An 18728-nucleotide genomic window follows, 5' to 3' on the forward strand; every position below is an offset into this window, starting at 1 on the left:
CATTTTGAGTGATCCCCCTCCCCCCACCTTGATACCCCAATTCCTTTTTTTTTACCCCTACAGTAGAAATGAGCACAAAAAGAAAAAGCTACTCCGTGGAGTACAAGAAAGGAATCGTGGAAGACTCTTCCAAAATCTTACTGCTTTCTGCAAAGAGAAGATGTTGAGTATCCGATTGGTCCGAAAATGGCGAGCAGAGTATGGTAACCTCATTGAACAAGTGGACAAGGGAAATGCTAAAAAGTGCAAGTGTGGATCAGGTCGGCAACCATTATTTTCCGAGCTGGAAGACCTGATCTGTGAATGGGTTGTTGACAGGAGAGCAAAGGCTTTGGTTGTGAATAGGGCTCAGATTCAAGAATTTGCCCTTGCAATGGCATCACAGTTTGACATAGCCCCCAAAGACTTCAAAGCATCACCACACTGGCTGGATAATTTCCTTCAGCGAAGTGAACTGTCTTTAAGAAGATCTACAACATTGTTTAGGTTGGAAGATACTCAAGTTATTAAGCGAGCACTTGCATTCAAGTCCTTTATTGATGATGCTGACTTCTCTAAATACAATCTTTCCAACATGATTGCTATGAATGAAACTGCAGTGTTTATGGGCCAATCATCTCAAACAACAATTGAACAGCGGGGTGCCTCCTTAGCATACATTCCCTCCACTGCTTACGAAAGTGCACGTGTTTCCTGTATTTTGGCAATTCGTCTGGATGGCACTAAAATCCCACCTTTAATCATTTGTAAGGGCAAGAAGGAAAAGATTGAACGTGTTTTGGGCATTTTTATTCTTGAAACTGAAAAAGCCTGGGCCACACAAGCAGTTATAAGGAAGTGGGTCGATTTAATGCTGCCGCTTGTTATGCGAGGGAGCCAAAGAGGTCTGCTAGTCTGGGATGCAGCCAGCACTCACTGCGCTAAAGACATGAAGACATTTCTTCACGAAAGAAAAATAGATCAGATAATGATTCCCGCAGGAATGATGGCCTATCTCCAGACTCTTGATATTGCAATAAACAAGCCATTCAAAGACAATTTGCGCATGGAAATTAATGACTACATTGAAAATAGAATGGAGAGAAATCAGCGTGGAAACTTTGTGAAACCTAAACTGCAAGAAGTTGTGACTTGGGTGAAGAATTCATGGGAGAAAATCACTGACAGTTGCATTGCAAATGCACTGCGAGCAGGCTACCTTGACAAGAAGTACTCATTTAAAGACAGTGCTATTGCTAAACATGAGAGATTTGGTCCACTGATTCTGAAAGAAATGGAGTCACAAGAAATTCACCAGGAAATTCAGGAATTGGATTGTTATGATGATGTTCCAGAAGATGATGACATGATTGTCATTGAATAAATGAGTAAATTCTTGATACTGTAGGATTCACGGTTTGTCTGGTTTGTGTTGACAACTACTGTACTACTGTACCGTATACAGGTAATAAATTTCCTTTATTTTCATTTAACAATAAATGTGTACCGTATTCTTCTTCATGGAAAAATAAGACATCCCCTGAAAATAAGACCTAGCGTGTCTTTGGGGGCAAAAATTAATATAAGACACTGTCTTATTTTCGGGAAAATACGGTATCTCTCTCTCCCTTGCCGGAAGCCAATTCCAGCATGTCAGCAGGGCTGAATCATCTGGAATGGCTGAGGGCATTTCCTCAAACCTGAAAGGGATGCATGAATGATTGCTTGCTGCCAGACAGCTAAGGGCATCTTAATCTACATGTTATTGCCTCCTCCTGGCCAAACACCTGAACAGCCAGAGGTAATTCACCAATCTGACAATGGACTCTGTAGACTAAACCCTGGCCTTTGATGTGTACAGTATATCTACCTTGCCTTAGGACAAATTGTGTTAATAAAGAGCAGCAAGGGGTCCTAAGACAAGGGAGAACTTGGTTTCTTTAGCCAAGCTCCTCTCCCCCCCTCCCACCTCCCCCCGCAAATGCCTTTCAAAATTAGGTTTCGTCTCTGGACTCTTATTTAATTTACGCACAGCACTTCTCCAGATTCCTGAACCTTTCTAAATGCTGGATCAAGACCACCGGCATTACTCCCTCTCCCCTTCTGTGAAATTATATATATATATAAATTTTATATATATATATATAAAAATATATACATAAATAAATAAAAGCAGATTGAAGTCTGGTGAACGGCTGCAGCCCAGCCAGAAAACATCCCTTGCCATGTTCTCCCAGGACACGCCACCTGGGAGAACCTGCCCTCTGCTGCTGAGCTGGTTGCCTTCCCAGGCACCCACGGGGGCTTCCCAGGCAAAGGGAGCAGTGCACAAATCTGCTGTTCTCTGAACCCCTGGCCTCAGGGGTCCCACCCTCCCAGGTCAGGCTCAGGCTCTGCCTCTCTCTTCACCCCCCAGAGCCCTTCTTCTTGCAGACCGCTCAGAGCTGTCTCCTATTCACATTGCCCAAAGGCCTAGACTTTCTCTTTTGGGTCAAAGCCATTCTTTCCTTTTGAGATCACGATAGAAAATCAAGAGGAGCATAGATCTCGAGAATTGCGTACAAATTTCCATGTCCCCTGAGTTTCTGTTCCTCTGGGTGGGATTTTTGGTCGTAAGGTAATTGTATGTTTGACTTTATAAGAAACTGGCAGGCTGTTTTCAGAGGGATGTACCATTTTCAATCCCACCAGCAAGGCAGGAGTTCCAGTTGCTCACGTCCTCATCAGTGTCTGGTATTGCCAGCATTTTTTATTGTAGCCATTCCACTAGGTGAGTAGTGGCATCTCATTATGCTACTAATTTGCATTTCTCTCATAAGTAGATACTAGTCTTCAATAGACATGTGATTTGTAAATATTTTCTCTCCATGTGGCTTGTCTTTTCATTCTCTTAATTTTTTCCTTACAAAGCAAAATTTTTTACTTCGGTGCCTTCCAACTTAGCAATTTTTTTTCCCTTTTGGATTGTGCTAAGAAGTCTTTGCCAAATCCAAACTCATGAAGAATTTCTCAGATATTTTCTCTCAAGAATGTTGTTGATTCATGATTTACCTTTGGACCTAGGATCCATTTTGAATTACTTCTTGAAGGTCCATGGTTTTGTTTGCTTTGGAAGGGAGCCCAGTGGCTCCAGCGCCATTTGTCGAAGAGACTGTTCTTCCCACCCAGTTCCTTTGCATTTTGTCAAAAGCCAAGTGAGCATCTCTATGTGTGCACGTAGTTCTAGACTCTTTATGCTGTCCCACGGATTTATGTGTCTGTCATTTCACCAGTGACACCCTGCTCCACAGCTATAGCTTTCTAATAGGTCTTAAAGTTGGGTAGGGTGAGTCCTCCAAATTCATTTTTTTAAAAATTATCTTGGCTATTCTAATTCCTTACATTTCCATAGAAGTTTTAGAACCAGATTGTCTATAGCTACAAGGAATCCTAGGAATTTTGAGATTGCATTAAATCTGCAATCAATTTGGAGATAATTAACACTCGAACTATTGAGCCTTCCAAACCATGAACACTGTATGTCCATTTTTTTTAGCTTTTCTTTCATTTATTAAAAAATCTACGTTTTATAATTTTCAGCATTCATTATACTGAAATGTACCTATTTCATTATAATTATAACTAAGTATTTAATTACATGTTAACATAAATAACATTTTTATTAAAATAACTATTTTTCAAAATGAAATAATTAAGAAGAAGAGTGGCATTGTTTTACATTTTTTGCACATCTCTTCAGTGTCTGGCTTCCTAAAATAGCTGGATCCTCACACTTGCTTCAGTTTTCAATCTGTTCTAATATGTTGTTTTGGTTGAAATATATGAAAAAATTCTAACCTCACACAGATATAGGGTTGGAAAGTGGAAGATTATTTTTTTATTTTATTTCTTTAATATATTTTTATTGATTTCAGAGAGGAAGGGAGAGGGAGAGAGAGATAGAAGCACCAATCATGAGAGAGAGCCACGCAGGCTGGGCAGAAAGTGGGAGGTTATCGTAACAGTCCTTTCAGGTAATTGTGGACACTTTCCTTTGCTACTATACTCAAGCCGACGTGTGAGCACTTCTTAAAGGTGAGTTTCGCTGTGGAAGTGAAGCCTGTGGATGAGCTTTGTGCACTTGGTTACATTAAAATCTCCGTCTGTGTGCAACCTCAATGGGTCTTGTACCCAGGTCTAATGTTGTCACATTTGGAAATGTTGATTTTGCCTTATGAACATCTTCCAACTGTTGACAGTTTCATTATACAAGAGCAAAAACAATACGTATTAATATCACCACTGACCTCATCAGGAAAGTCTTTAAGGGCTGGGCTGTCAAGCTCATGGTGAAGGATGCACGTTTTCCAAACTTTTCATTTTCAGCTGGAACTTTAAACTGTATCATTAATAGTAAATACTGTCAGATGTTTTCCTGGAGGTAACAAGCTCATTTTGTTGATTTTTGAAAAAATGATTGCCAACTACTGAGTCTGGATAATCATAGCTTGTCAATTTTCACCCAAGTAAACATGGTGTTTCATGAGAGAAGTGGCTAGTCGAGCTTGCAGCTCAGAAGCACAAGTGCTTTCCCGCTAGAAAACCTTCATATTCTGGTTTGCAGCACAAGTGCTGTATGCAAACTTCCATGCTTCACCTTAAAAATTAAAAACACATGCATTCTGGATTGAGGTAGTATTATTAATAATTTTTAATCATTAATGCTTTCTACTGCTTCATCAAGGGTGTTCCTTTTTTAATATACTAGTACAGTGGTCGGCAAACTCATTAGTCAACAGAGCCAAATATCAACAGTACAACAATTGAAATTTCTTTTGAGAGCCAAATTTTTAAACTTAAACTTCTTCTAACGCCACTTCTTCAAAATATACTTGCCCAGGCCGTGGTATTTTGTGGAAGAGCCACACTCAAGGGGCCAAAGAGCCACATGTGGCTCGTGAGCCGCAGTTTGCCGACCAGGGTACTTGTACATTTTTTATTTTAGAGATGAAGGGAGAGGGTGAGAGAGAAACATCAATGATGAGAATCACTGACCGGCTGCCTCCTGCACACCCCTCACCGGGGATCAAGCCCACAACCATGGCATGTGCCCTGACCGGGAATCGAACCGAGACCTCCTGGTTCATAGGTCGATGCTTACCCACTGAGCCACAGGCCGGGCCATGGAGGGTGTTCTTAAGTGAGGCTGGCAAGCCCATGGTGGTGAAGGACACTGACTGCAATCTGCTTCCTGCTGTTGCCTTGATGCCTATGAAGGAGCAAACAGTGTCGCCCACCTTTTGCTTTGCTCCAACAAAGTCAACCATGTGAAAAAGGCAAATGCCATCATAGCATTATTATGAAAAACCTTTGCCTCTGCGGATCCCTGGAAAATGTCTCAGGCGGCCCCAGGGGGCCTCACACACCCCTGGAGCACTGCTGCCTTAGGCCACTCACAGACAGGAACGGGAACCTGCCGATTTTGACTCCCAGGCACTTCCTGGGAATTCTATTGAAATTGGTTAAATTATATGAAATATCCTATATAATAAAAGGCTAATATGCAAATTGACCCTCACACCCTTGCACAAGATGGCCACCCCCATGTGGTCAAAGATGGCCACCACAAGATGACCAGCAGGGGAGGGTAGTTAGGGGCGACCAGGCCAGCAGGGAAGGGAGGGCAGTTGCGGGGGGACCAGGCCTGCAGGGGAGGTCAGTTGGGGGTGATCGGGCTGGTAGGGGAGGGCAGTGGGGGCAATCGGGCCAGCAGGGTAGCAGTTAGGTGTCGGGCTGGCAGGAAAGTGGTTAAGTGGTGATCAGGCTGGCAGGAAAGTGGTTAGGGGGTGATCAGGCTGGCAGGCAGGCAGGTGAGGGGTTGGGAGCCAGCAATCTGGGATTGTGAGAGGGATGTCCCACTGCCAGTTTAGGTCCAATCCCACCAGCATTTGGACATCCCCCAAGGGGTCCCAGATTGGAGAGGGTGCAGGCTGGGCTGAGGGACCCCACTCCCCGCATGCACGAATTTCATGCACTGGGCCTCTAGTGTGAAATATATTTCAGGGTCTCTCCCTGAAACCCTGTCTTTATCTTACCTGCCCACACTCACGAAAAAGTGAACAATCTCTTATGTGAGATCTGCGGCTGGTCAGGTTTATGTGAGGGTGCTGAGCTTGCTGAAGAAGAGGGATGCTAATTTAATTGCACTTTAATGAAGAGCTCAGTGGGTGGGAGAACAAAGAGTGATTAAAAATGTGCATTTTCTTAACTTCCTGAGCTTGATGCATCCCAGGGGCCTGTACTAATTCTAGTTAGAAGCACTTTAGTTACTCTGCCCAGGATTGGGGAAGCACATGGGTGCCCTCCACATCCCAGACAAGGTATGGGTGGCTGGAACTAGAGATCAGAACCCCATTAGCTTCTTCTCTGATAACGCCTCAAACTGGACTTAATAGTTGCCCAAATTCAGTTGAATTCAACAAGTAATTACTGGCACTAATAGTCACCCAAATTCAGTTGTCACAAGTAATTACTGGCACTGAGGATGATGTTAAACTCTGGAGCTGGGGTGGAGGACACTCACCTGGGGGCATTTATCCTGATGTTCCCTCTTTGGCCCTTTCAACCTGATCTCTTATTTTAAGCTTCATTGTTTTAATAATCTTCTAATTTAACTCTCATACAGGAGCATTCTGAAAAGTCCCAACAGCATGTGTTCTCGTTCTCTCTCTCTCTCTCTCTCTCTCTCTCTCTCTCTCTCTCTCTCTCTTTCCCTTCCAGCCTCCCTCCCTCCACTCCTCCCCTGTCTGTTGCGAGTTTTCTCTCCATAGCAATCGTGTGGCCCTGGCAGCCGCCTAGGGCCCATGACAAACCCCATGGGGCTGGGCACAGCGCCAGCCGGAGCTCAGCCGGGAAGCATGGACTGAACCAATGGCACAGAATGTCCGGGTGCTGGCCGTATTTCTGAGCCTGATGAAGACAAGGCGGGACTTCTGTCCCAGTGGCTGGGCTGAGAAGAGTCATTGGGAGCCCAGGGCGGTCCTTGGGTTTTGCACCTGATGCTACAATGACCCTTACTTACTGCGCCTCAGCATCCTAAGCATGGGCTCCTGGAATGCTTCCCATGCAGCTCCGTGGAAGGACTTCATTTCCACTGGCAACATCTGGTGAGCCAGCCAGGAGGGCAGAGCTGTGGCTTGTGGTAAGGAAACCGCTGGAAGGTCTTCACTTCATTGGCCTCCCCACCTCCCACCACAGGTTGCATCGCTCCAGCTCCTCTTTACCCGGCTCAGACTGCAGGAGCCACTGCCCAGCCCCCCGACCCAATGCTCCAGGACACAGGTCTCCTCTGTAGGCGGTCGCCTGCTGTTACCCCTGGGCTTGGGCTGCAGCTCCCAGAACACCTTTCAGCCTCACCCACCACTCCGCGTGCCAGGCTGCCTTCTGTAGCCCTGCAGCTGCCTCTGAGAGGTGCCAGGATGCGCACCCTTGAGCTCTCTCTCCCCTCTGCCTCCACCTGGTGGTGCACCCCTGTCCGGGGCCCCTAGCCCAGGGGCCTGCCTCTGTGCAGCCGGGCCAGGAACCAGAGGCGGGGCACCAGCTGAGGTGCTCCAGCCTGGTGCATGCAGTACAGCCTGGCAGCCTGGGCGCAGAGCTGCTACTCACCTGTGGGCACAGGGGGATGCATTCTTGTCCCTAGCCCTGCAGCCCAGGTTTCCCCAGCTATGCAGTTAGATGTGGGAAATTGTAACCCCTAGTGCAGAAAACGCTGGCCTTCATGAATGCCCCTGGAGAGACACAATAAGTAGGAAGCCTCAGATGCAAGCCTCACAAAATGGGAAGGATGATGTTAAGCTGATCTAGAGACTGCCGGAATGTGTTTGCTGGAACAAACACCACTCCTGTGCCCTCTCATGCCCAGGGGCAACCAGCATTTTTTAAAATATATTTTTATTGATTTCAGAGAGGAAGGGAGAGGGAGAGAGAAACATCAATGATGAGAGAGAATCATTGACTACTGCCTCCTGCACACCCCGTACTGGTGATCGAGCCCGCAACTCGGGCATGTGCCCTTGACCAGCATCAAACCCGGGACCCTTCAGTCTACGGTCGACGCTTTATCCACTGAGCAACACCTGCCAGCAGCCAGCATTTTATGATCTTCCTAGAGAAGGACAGAGTTACAGGGCAAGATTTTCCACCAGAGGCAGCGAGGTGCTAGGCGGACACGAAGGCGGGAACATCCAGTGAGGCTAGTTAAGGCCAAAAGCCATCAGAATTGCCACATGGAGGTGAATCCAGCTAACAAAACAGCGTCGGGTCACCACTGAGGGCTGTAAGGTTCCACACCTGGGCACGCATCACACTCTCACAGAAGATCTGCACCGCTGGGGGAGGCTGAGGCACAGGCTGTGGGACAGACACCAGGGCTGGTACAGGCAGGAACAGGCCTTGGGAGCCAATGGCCAACAAAAAAGGGGTCACACACCATCCCGAGTTTTGGTCATGTGACCTGGGCCTGGGGAGCATAGAGGATGTTCAGGCCTCTCAGCAATCCGATGTCTCCCTTTTTCACTGGGAAGAAAGTTTCCTCTCCATGAAGACAATAGGCAACACTGCCCCCACCCACAGTGCCTGAGAGACCCTTTGGGGTGCATACTCACTAGATGGCAGAAATTTAATTCTGGGTCCCTCAAGGAAATGCTTAGAGATAATTGGCTTTATGAAACCAACATCTGTACCTTTAAAATGAAGATGCTAGGTCTCCAGGAATTCTTATCTGAGCCATCTTTTGAAATGCAAATTTCTGGAAGGTAAATCTTTGAGAGAAAAACCTTAGCCAGCTGAGCAAATCAATTTAACTTACTTTAACTGTTTCTTTCCAGATCAGTAAGTTTTGCTTTATAAGACCTGTCTCGTGAAGATAAATGTCTCCTAAAAGTGAACGTTTGCCAATAAAGGTGCCTATGCTTCTAGAAGTAATGAAAGTGTTTGTCGATCTAAAAAATGCTAGTTGCTTACCTTTTAGTTGTCTAACACAGAATTGGAGTCCGGTCCTCTTCACTCTGTTAAGGGACAAGAATTTTGCTTTTGCTTTATATTTTTCTCCTTACCCAATCCCTCCAGAATTTGGCAATTCTTAATGAGTGAGTCATGGCAATATGTTTGTTTGCATGAATCCAGTAGGACCAATTTCCAATTGCGGTTTTATTAACCAAGACTTTCACTGGATTGTCATGTTAAGAGAGATGTGCCTGAACTCTGAATGTCACCAGCAAGCTCTAAGGAAGTGAGACTGACTGTCGAAGCTAATGACAGCCCATTGGAGAAACCGCCGGGCACCTTGCTTATTCACGTGGCTCTTGGCAGTCTTTCCAGGTAAGGAACGAGGGTTGCTTTCCAGAGAGATGGCAAGGAAGGAACCTGAAGACATATTTGGGGACCTCAGGAACATGAGGAATTTACTCAAACCGATCGTTATTGCAAACAAAGCCTGATGGCTGCTGTGAAGCGTGGCTTCTTTGTCCCGAGGGGCTGATTTTTTAATTTCAGTCTGAAGATTCCTTACAGGACTCCAGCAAAGCAGATTTAAAAGAGCCTAAATAATCAATTGTTGTTCTTGTTGTCTTATTGCAAGTAATCAGGCCAAATTAAGACTGACCTTAATGCAGTCTCTTTGATGGAAATAAAGGTAATTTTAGGGAGAAAAAATGTGTTTCAATAGAAATCATAATTCCAGTTGTGGGTAGTAAACTCTAGTTCAGTTAATTGCCTTCAAAGTTTTATTTTTTACCTGTAGCTGAACTGGCTCCTGAATTCTTCTGGTTTGCTTCGATCTTCCAAGCCAGCGGTCGCCAACCTTTCGGGCCTCACAGACCATCAGTGGCCCGCGGACCACCAGTTGGCGACCGCTGTTCCAAGCTAATGCTTCATTTTGTTCTCCCATCTTTGACTAGGAATTGTTGAGAACTAAAGCCTTTATGGTAAGGCTGTGACTATATACACCACACAGAATTTACCTCATCACCTGATGAAAGATGTTCAAACTGTATACAAGAGGGTCTAGCAGATTGTCACCGCTGGATTTCCTTCCCACAAAGCCTTGCATTGAGAAGTCTTCTCACCTGACAGTCTCGCAGACTCAGAAACTGGTTTATGATGTGCTGTGTGCATCCACCTCCATGTTCTGTCCCCTTCTGTGTTCATAGGGTGTGTGCCTCTGACCTCTTTACCTGATTGCTTGCTTACACAGCATAGGCCTCACGTGCAACATCCAGCTGCACCACTGCCTTCGGAAATGAGACTCAGTCGTCGTGCTGGATGGACTTGTTGACAGGACTAGACAGTGAAGAATTATCAGCGTTGCTTGAAACTGCTTTCCCTTTTCTGCCCAAATAGTTTGGACAGAAAGGCCCAGAGTTCTTCAGGAGGGAAATCTTAAAATGTTCCCTTTTGCCTAATTTAAATGAAGTACAGAACACAAGAGGGCCTCTGGGGTGACACACCTTCCTGCAGGGAAGCCCCTCCTCCAACCTGATCTGGGACACGGTAAAGTTGGTCCCTCCCTCTCACCTGATTCCTACCTCTCACCAGACCGTTATGGCTATAATCCTCATTTTTGGACCATGCCTTTTTAATCTTCTTGTCACATTTGTCATCTCTAGAATACAACAAGGATGCCAGCTTGTCCAGCAGGGCCAACCTCTGGACATCCATGTGCTTCCTCCCAAGGGCAGCAGACTGGCCTAGACTGCAAAACCTCTCTCCCCTGCATGCGTCTCCCCTTCCCTTTTTGCTCCTTTCTTCCTCTGGCAGATAAAAAGAATCTCTGGGCTGGGAATCGGCAGGACTATGCCCCCTGACAGCAAGAAGAAACTATAGATGAGACCTTCATCCATTTACCCTTGTAAGATTACAAGGCCTGCCCAGCTGGCATGGCTCAGTGGTTGAGCATTGGCCCATGAACCAGGAAGTCACGGTTTGATTCTCAGTCAGCACATGTCCAGGTTGCAAGCTCGATGCCTAGTAGGGGTGTGCAGAAGGCAGCTGATCAATGATTCTCTCTCATTTATGCTTCTATATCTCTATCGCTCTCCTTTCCTCTCTCTAAAATCAATAAAAATATATTTTAAAAAACTATATTGACTCTTCATAAAAAAAAGATTACAAGGTCCAAGGTTCTTCAGGGAGTAATATGTTAGCATGAGTAGCTAAATATTAATAAAGAAAGGAAGCAAAGGGGAAAATCCAAACAATCCTAAAAATTATGAAAATAATATAAAGGATACCATACATATATGTGTGCTACACATTTGCTATAAACTCCACACATCATAACATATTGTATCTCAACAACATTTTCAAGTAGATACTCTTGCAAAGAAGAAAGTAAAACTCACCTTCAATCCCACCACCCAGAGGTAAATATTATTAGCATTCTGTAAGTTCTAGAACTCTCTATGCATTCAAAGAGAGAGGTCTATAATTTTAAATAAATAGGATCATATGATTCAAATTATTTTGTACCGCTACTTCTTTTTCTCAATGACATGAGAAAAGGGATGAGTGTTATCATTATCTTTAATAGTTGTAGAATATCTCACTGTATAGATGCGTCAATTTACTCTGTCAGTGGACATCTAAGTAGGGTAGCTAGTTTCCAGATTTTGATGGTGTAACACTCCTCCGTGAATTTCGCTATGCTTGCTTTATTCTGAAGCAATGATTTCCTGCGGGTCAATTTCTGTGAGGTTGTTTATGCTTTTATCCAAAATGTTAAACTATTTTCAGAAGAGTTGAATTAATGTCTACTCCTCCCAACATTGTCCAAGTCTGCTACCCTACACTTCAAAGGATGCTAAAGGCGGTCATAAAAGCACATGTGAATGTGTTCTTAAGTGACTGCTCGTGTGGATATGTGAGATTTCCACATGCCTGGGGACTTACTTATTCATTTAGCAAATATTTCTGAGCATCTGCCATGAGGCAGGCACTCACCTAGGGCTGCAACTGTGAGAAACACACAAGATCCCAGGTCTCATGGGTTCAAACATACATTAAACACACCTGCCATAAGTGTATGAAGACAAATTATATCAAGATATGACTGCCCATGGGTAGGCTCTGTCTTGGTCTGGGGATGGTGCTCAGGGTGGCCAGGGGATCAGGAAAGGCTTCCATGAAAAAGAGATGTTGGTGCTAGAATCTGAAGGGTCAGGAGACACTCACTAGAGGAAGAGCAGGAGGAAGTGTGTTCAAGGCAGAGAGAATGCTTTGTTCTTGTTCAACCTCCATGGCAGCCACCTTGCTGGCAGGATCTACTGCTGTTACCCAAACACGGGCCTGCCGCCTTTCCCTCCTGAGGCAGGAGGGGCATGGCTTGAAGAATGCAAAGACTGGCCCGGCCGGTGTTGCTCAGTGGTTGAGCGTCCACCTATGAACCGAGAGGTCACCCGTTGATTCCTGGCCAGGGCTCATGCTGGGTTGTGGGCTCGATCTCCAGTAGGAGGTGTGCAGGAGGCAACAGTCAATGATTCTCTCTCATCATTGATGTTTCTAGCTCTTTCTCTCTCCCTCTCCCTTCCTCTCTGAAATCAATAAAAATATATTTTAAAAAGGAAAAAAAAAAAAAGAATGCAAAGACTAGAGATGCCAGAGCCCAAAGAGTGAGGGGGAGGGTGGGGCCAGTGGATCCTGCAGGACCTGTGTCTGATCATGTATGTCTGAGCATGTACCGGCATGTGAGCCATGCATAACGTCTAAGTGTTGTGAGTGGGTATATTAATGTGCGGCTCTCAGTGTGGTCCCCTGACCGGAGCCTCAGCACCCCTTGGTGGGAGCCCAGCCATCTGTCTGAACAGCCCTCTGGTTGAAACCCAGCCATCTGTCTGCGTGCCCGTGTGTGTGTCAGGCTCCGGGTGTTGGATGCGCAGGGGGAGATTTGCATCTGGGCATCCTAGAGGCAGGAAGCTCGCTCCATCTTTCTGGCCTTTGTTCTTTATTTGCTCCGCCAAGTCTGCAGCAGGCACTCGGGGGCACTTAGCAGCTCTTAAATGATGACAATAATTACTATAGCCAGGGATGTTCCCAGCTGCGCCCTGTTTCTTACCAGCTCCAGACACTCTTCGTTATTACAGACAGAAATACTGTCTCACCAGGGCACAAGCAGGAAGTGCATGGCGGGAGAGGAAGAGCAATGGCCTCTTTGGAGTGGAAAAACACCTCTCTGACTCCGCGAAACAGATCGCTGGGCAAAGCAAACAGTCCTCTGCTGTCCTGGTTAATGGTGTGAACTGTGCAGAGACAGAGGGAGGAGGGTGAGTGCCAGGGCCACGGCCCCACCCAGGCAGGGGTGGGGTGGCCAGGACTGTGGAGGGTCCTTGAGTCACAGGACATGCCCTGGGGAGGGGAGCGCCCGGAGCAGGATCGCTCATGGGAAGAAGGGCCCGGAGTGCAGAACTTCTGAAAGCATGGGCGAGGACGCATCTTCCCCAAACAAAACCCCACCAAGTACCTGCCTTGCACCCAGACCTCAGCCCTGGTTCTGCCATTTCCCACTGAGCAACCAGGATCCGTTGCCTTGTCTCTGAATCGGGACAATAGCAGGGGCTGTGCAAGGCTGTGGTGCAGATTAAAAGGGGTGAATTCTGTGACCTCATCAGCGCTGTGCCAGGCAGAGGGGAAGTGCTCTGAGTCGCTTCTGTGTTCCTAGTCCTTTCCCAAAGCCTTCCCCGCTCCCCTGCACCTCCCTCCTCCCTCCTCCTTCCTCCCTCCTCCCTCTAGAGTTGTGCTGAGTCCTGCAGCTCTATCATCTGAGCAGCTCGTGAGGTAAATTGCCGGCCAGGTCCCTGACACCGGCAGGATCAAGGGTGCTTCCCCTGCTGGAGCCCATGGCAGCCTGGGGACTTGCAGCCACGCGTCTTGCAGAAGCAGGGCGCCTTCCGCTGGCCTTTAATTGCAGGACCTGGTCTGATCATGGACATCTGCACCCTCGATGACTTTTGTCACAATGGTCTGCTGCAGGGTGGGATTCACCATAAAGAGAGTCACAAGAGCCCGGCCACGTGGCTCAGTGGCTGAGCATCGACCTATGAACCAGGAGGTCATGGGTCAATTCCCGGTCAGGGCACATGCTGGGATTGTGGGCTTGATGCCCAGGAGGGGGCGTGCAGGAGGCAGCCAATCAATGATTCTCTCTCATCATGGATGCTTCTCTCTCTCTCTCTCTCTCTCCTTCTCCCTTCCTCTCTGAAATCAATAAAAATATATATATTTTAAAAAGAATCCCAAGAAAATGGGGATAAGTAACATGGAGCACTCGAGGTCGCTGTGGGAAGGTGAGCTGCATGCCTAGCTGTGTGCTGGCACCTGAAAGGTACGTACTAGATGGCCCTTAAAGATGACATTTTATCTCGGGGCTGGTCTGAGCGGGTTAATTAGTACAGAGAAGTTAAGAACAAATAGTTATTGAGCAATTGCCAGGCACTGTGGTGGGTATTTTCCATGTGTTATCTCAACCAGCCCTCATGCCCACCCCTGGGACAGACAATCATCAATACCGCCTCACAGGTGAGGAAGTGGGGCGCCTGCCCAGGACCAGTGGCACGGGTTCCAGGACCCACCCTCGTGCCCTCCCTGCCGCTCCTGAGAAGCTGTTCTTTGGCCTGGACGTGCAGGCAGCATTGTCACCTCTCGCTGAGCAAGAAATGTTTGCCAGAGAAATAAATTGGCTGACATCTCTCAATGTGCCCATCAGACCCAGGAGGTCTTCCCTCTGCCTGGCGCTGAGCTCTCCTGCCACAAGCCAAATCCCGTCTCTCTTGTTCCGTCCGCAGCAAGGGCAGCTGGTAGCACAAATGTGCGCCCCTCGTACAGGGGTCCTTAGGCTACAGCTGGGTGGGGTCTCTGAGGCCTCCTCTACTGACAAGGTGGGGGCTGGCTGGGCTGTGAGGGGAGACGAGGCAGAGAGCGGGATCCTGCCACCAGGTTTGGAAGCCCTGGGTCTTGCTGGTTTAGCCGGGGCTGCCCTCTCCAGGCCCTGGTCAACTTTCTCATCAGCACAGCGGTGGGCAGCGGGGCCTTAGGAAGTCTGTCACAGGCCCTGGCACCTGGGCACCAGCCAGTCCCTCTCCATCTGCTGGTGGGAGAGCCAGATAAGAAAAACGGAGCCTGAATGGGAACTTCACAACCCTGTTCCTCCCCAGCGGGACTTTCTGAACCTGCCAACCGGACCAGCCTTACCGCCAGCCCAGCTCCTTGCAGCCGGGCCTCCCCGAGCCCCCAGCCTCGGACCTCCCCACTGGCCTCAGCCTCGGGCCTGCCCCCTGGCCTCAGCCTCAGGCCTCCCTCCTGGTCCCAGCCTCAGGCCTCCCTCCTGGTCCCAGCCTCAGGCCTCCCTCCTGGCCCCAGCCTCAGGCCTCCCTCCTGGCCCCAGCCTCAGGCCTCCCCCGCTGGTCCCAGCCTCGGGCCTCCCTCCTGGCCCCAGCCTCAGGCCTCCCTCCTGGCCCCAGCCTCAGGCCTCCCCCGCTGGTCCCAGCCTCGGGCCTCCCCCAGGCCTCAGCCTCCTGCTCCAGGCCAGCGCCTCCTGGAAGCTGTCCCTGATCAGTCCCACCTCTTGCCTTGGATGCTTTTCACCTTCTTACCTTCATCAGGACATGAATAATCAGCATGCACAAGGCCACAGCTTAGTTAATATTTTAAAATGCTTTCTATGAGTTTAGGCAGTGTGTGATTCTCACGCCTCAGTTAGGAGACAGACATCCTGAGAGGTGAGTGGGCAAGGGAAAGAGGGCCGAATCCATTCGTGGGAGGCCTCGCTCAGGTCCACCGGGCCGAGAACAGTTACGGGACTGAGCCGATCAGTTCCCCTCTCAGGTGCAGTGAAGTGCTGTTAAAATGCTGATGCGCATGTTCCACCTCTGGAGCATCTGGCTCCTGGGTGGGCCCCATCGCCTCATGTTAGCCATCTGTTGCTGCAAAACAGAAAGCTCCCTGCTTGGTGTTTAAAGCACCACCACTCAATGCTCTCCTGTCCGAGGAGTAGGAAGCGGGCAGGCCAGCTGAGAGGTCTGTGGTTGGCTCGCTCAAGGGGCTGCCTTCAGCCCGGAGCTGGGATGGGACATCCAAGGCATCAGGATCACCTCCACCTGGTCTCTCTCCAGCAGGCGCTCTGCCTTACCGAGCAGCTGGCTTCCCAGAGGTGGCATTCCAAAATCTAAGGCAGGCATTGCAGATCTCTCTCTTTGTTTTTTAAATCCTCACCCAAGGATATTTTTCCATGATTTCCAGAGAGTGGAAGGGAGGGGGAGAAACAGAGAGAGAAACATCTATTGTGAGAGAGATACATCAATTGGTTGCCTTCCACATGCGTCCCAAGCAGGGCCGGGCATTGAGCCTGCAACTGAGGTGCATGCCCTTGACAGGAATCAAACCCGGGACCCTTCGGTTCGCAGGCCGACACTCTATTCACTGAGGCAAACCAGCCAGGGCTGCAGATCTCTTAAGGCCCCGTCTCCAAAGTTACTCAGCGATGGTTCTGCCTCTTTCTATGACTCAGAGTAAGTCAGAGCCAGCCCGGACCGAGGGACAGGAGGCAGACTCCTCTCTTAGCAGGAGGGTGGCAGTTTCACTGCGGGAGCCAGGGGAAGGAGACATGACTGAGGCCGTCTTTGTAAACACAGTTTACCATAACTGTGAAGCCGACTGTAGATGAGTGTGCTGTGCCCATGACCTGTGACCATTTCTCAGGGAGCGGCTCCCCATCGCTCCCTCCTCCCCTTGCCCCCTCCCACACCAAACAGCCTTGAAGCGCTGTTCTGGGGGCTAATTCATTTGCTCTGGATTTCTCTGTCAATACCCTTCCTATCTTTTGTATTCAACAAACACCCATCATATACCAATTATACTGGCAAGTAGAGGAGAGGGGAGAGCTAAAAACATAAAGAAGCCCTAGCCGGTTTGGCTCAGTGTATCGGCCTGAGGACAGAGTCCCAGGTTCATTTCCGGTCAAGGGCACATACCCTGGTTGGAGGCTCCTCCCAGCCCGGGCTCTGGTCAGGGTGCGTGCAGGAGGCAACCAATCGATGTGTCTCTCTCACATCGATATTTCTGTCTTTCCCTCTCTCTTCCACTCTCCCTAAAAATCAATAGAAAAATACCCTTGAATGAGGATTAACAAAAAACAAAAACGTAAATAAGACACCCTTCCCATTTCTAAGTTACTCACCATCGGAGAGTAGACAATTCGGTTGATTCCCAGGCTAAACGTTGCAGCCCTCCTCCCAGTGCTAACGCAGGAAGTTGTGAATTAAATGTAGGACAGCTGTGGACTCCAACAATGTGCCAGGGAGTGGGTGTATGCAAGGACTGTTCCAGTGATTGGCCAGAATAGTGAGCTCGATACCCATTGACTCCCACCAGCCACATCTAAGTTTTGATACAAGTCCTGAAAAATGAAAACCAATAGAGATAATGCTTTAAATGCTGGACATTAAATATGCCTGCAGCGTAAGAGGCAATTGCATGAACAGCATCATCAGAGACAACAATTACAGGAGGGAGGGAGAGGGGAGAAATCCACCCAAGAGTTCACTACAAACAGACAAGAGAGGCCCGGCTGCCATGATGCAGTGGCTGAGTATCAACCTATGAACCAGGAGGTCACCGTTGGACTCCAGGTCAGGGCACTTGCCCGGGTTGCCAGATCTACCCCCAGTAGGGGGCGTGCAGGAGGCAGCCGATCAATTATTCTCTCTCATCATTAATGTTTCTCTCTCTCTCCCTCTCCCTTCCTCTCTGAAATAAACAAAAACATATTTAAAACAAAACAGATGGGAGAGGCAGTGCCTGTATGGCCACAAGTGACCTGCAGACCTGCCCAGCATCCTTCTTGGATGCCCACTGTTATCAGAGTTGAGCCCCCTTCCCAAGACAGGCCAGGAGCAGCCCCAGGATGCAGGCGCAGTCCCGGGATGCCAGGCCTCCTGGGAGAAGTGCAGGGACATTCCTCTCCCCGCCTGGCAGCCTTCACGTGACTTCCATATAAAGAAGTTCCACAGTCCACCAGCCCCACGTCATTTTTATTGTTTTCTTAAACACCAGCTCAGGCTTTGGGTGGGGGTGGGAGTTGGGGTGCTAAAGAAAATAAGTGGATTCAAGTCAATCTTCACTGCATGGCAAACATGACCCAGTTGGTGGGTGATGACCAACTTGCAAAGCGAGTTTATAGTCTGAATGGAAGTGCCTGCTGGGTGGCAGGTTCTCTCGGCTTAGACACTCAGCTGCGCCTCTGTTCTGAGCCCCGTGCAGCGGCTTGGACAAAACTCTATGATGATAAACAGGTGGTTCTCGCCATGAACGCTGGCTCTGGGCACTCGGGGAGGGGCGGGGCTTGAGGCGCCTGCTGATGCTCACAGGCTGCCACGTCTCTGCATCAGGAAGGCAGAACACGAGGCTATTCTGGTCTTGTCTGGGGAGCCGTTAAGTATAGAATTTCCAACGCCATTATCTCTGAAGGGCAGCATAGCTTGGCTTTCTCCCAGGGGCATCATTGGGAGCGGGCAAATGGTGGCATATTGTCAGAGTGCAAAGGCTGGGGGGAAGAGGCGTCACGTGCTCCAATCTGGAGAACCAGCAGCTCTGGCAGACGTGTGCTCACAATTAGAGCCGAGCACCTTGAGGTGACAGTTCACGCTTATTGGGCAGGTTTAAGTTATTCAGGCAGCAACTGGTTTTTCAAACTAATGGAACTGGCGTGGATTTTTCACTTCAAA

Source organism: Plecotus auritus (genome assembly GCF_963455305.1).
Source record: "Plecotus auritus genome assembly, chromosome: 9".
Lineage (NCBI taxonomy): Eukaryota > Metazoa > Chordata > Mammalia > Chiroptera > Vespertilionidae > Plecotus > Plecotus auritus.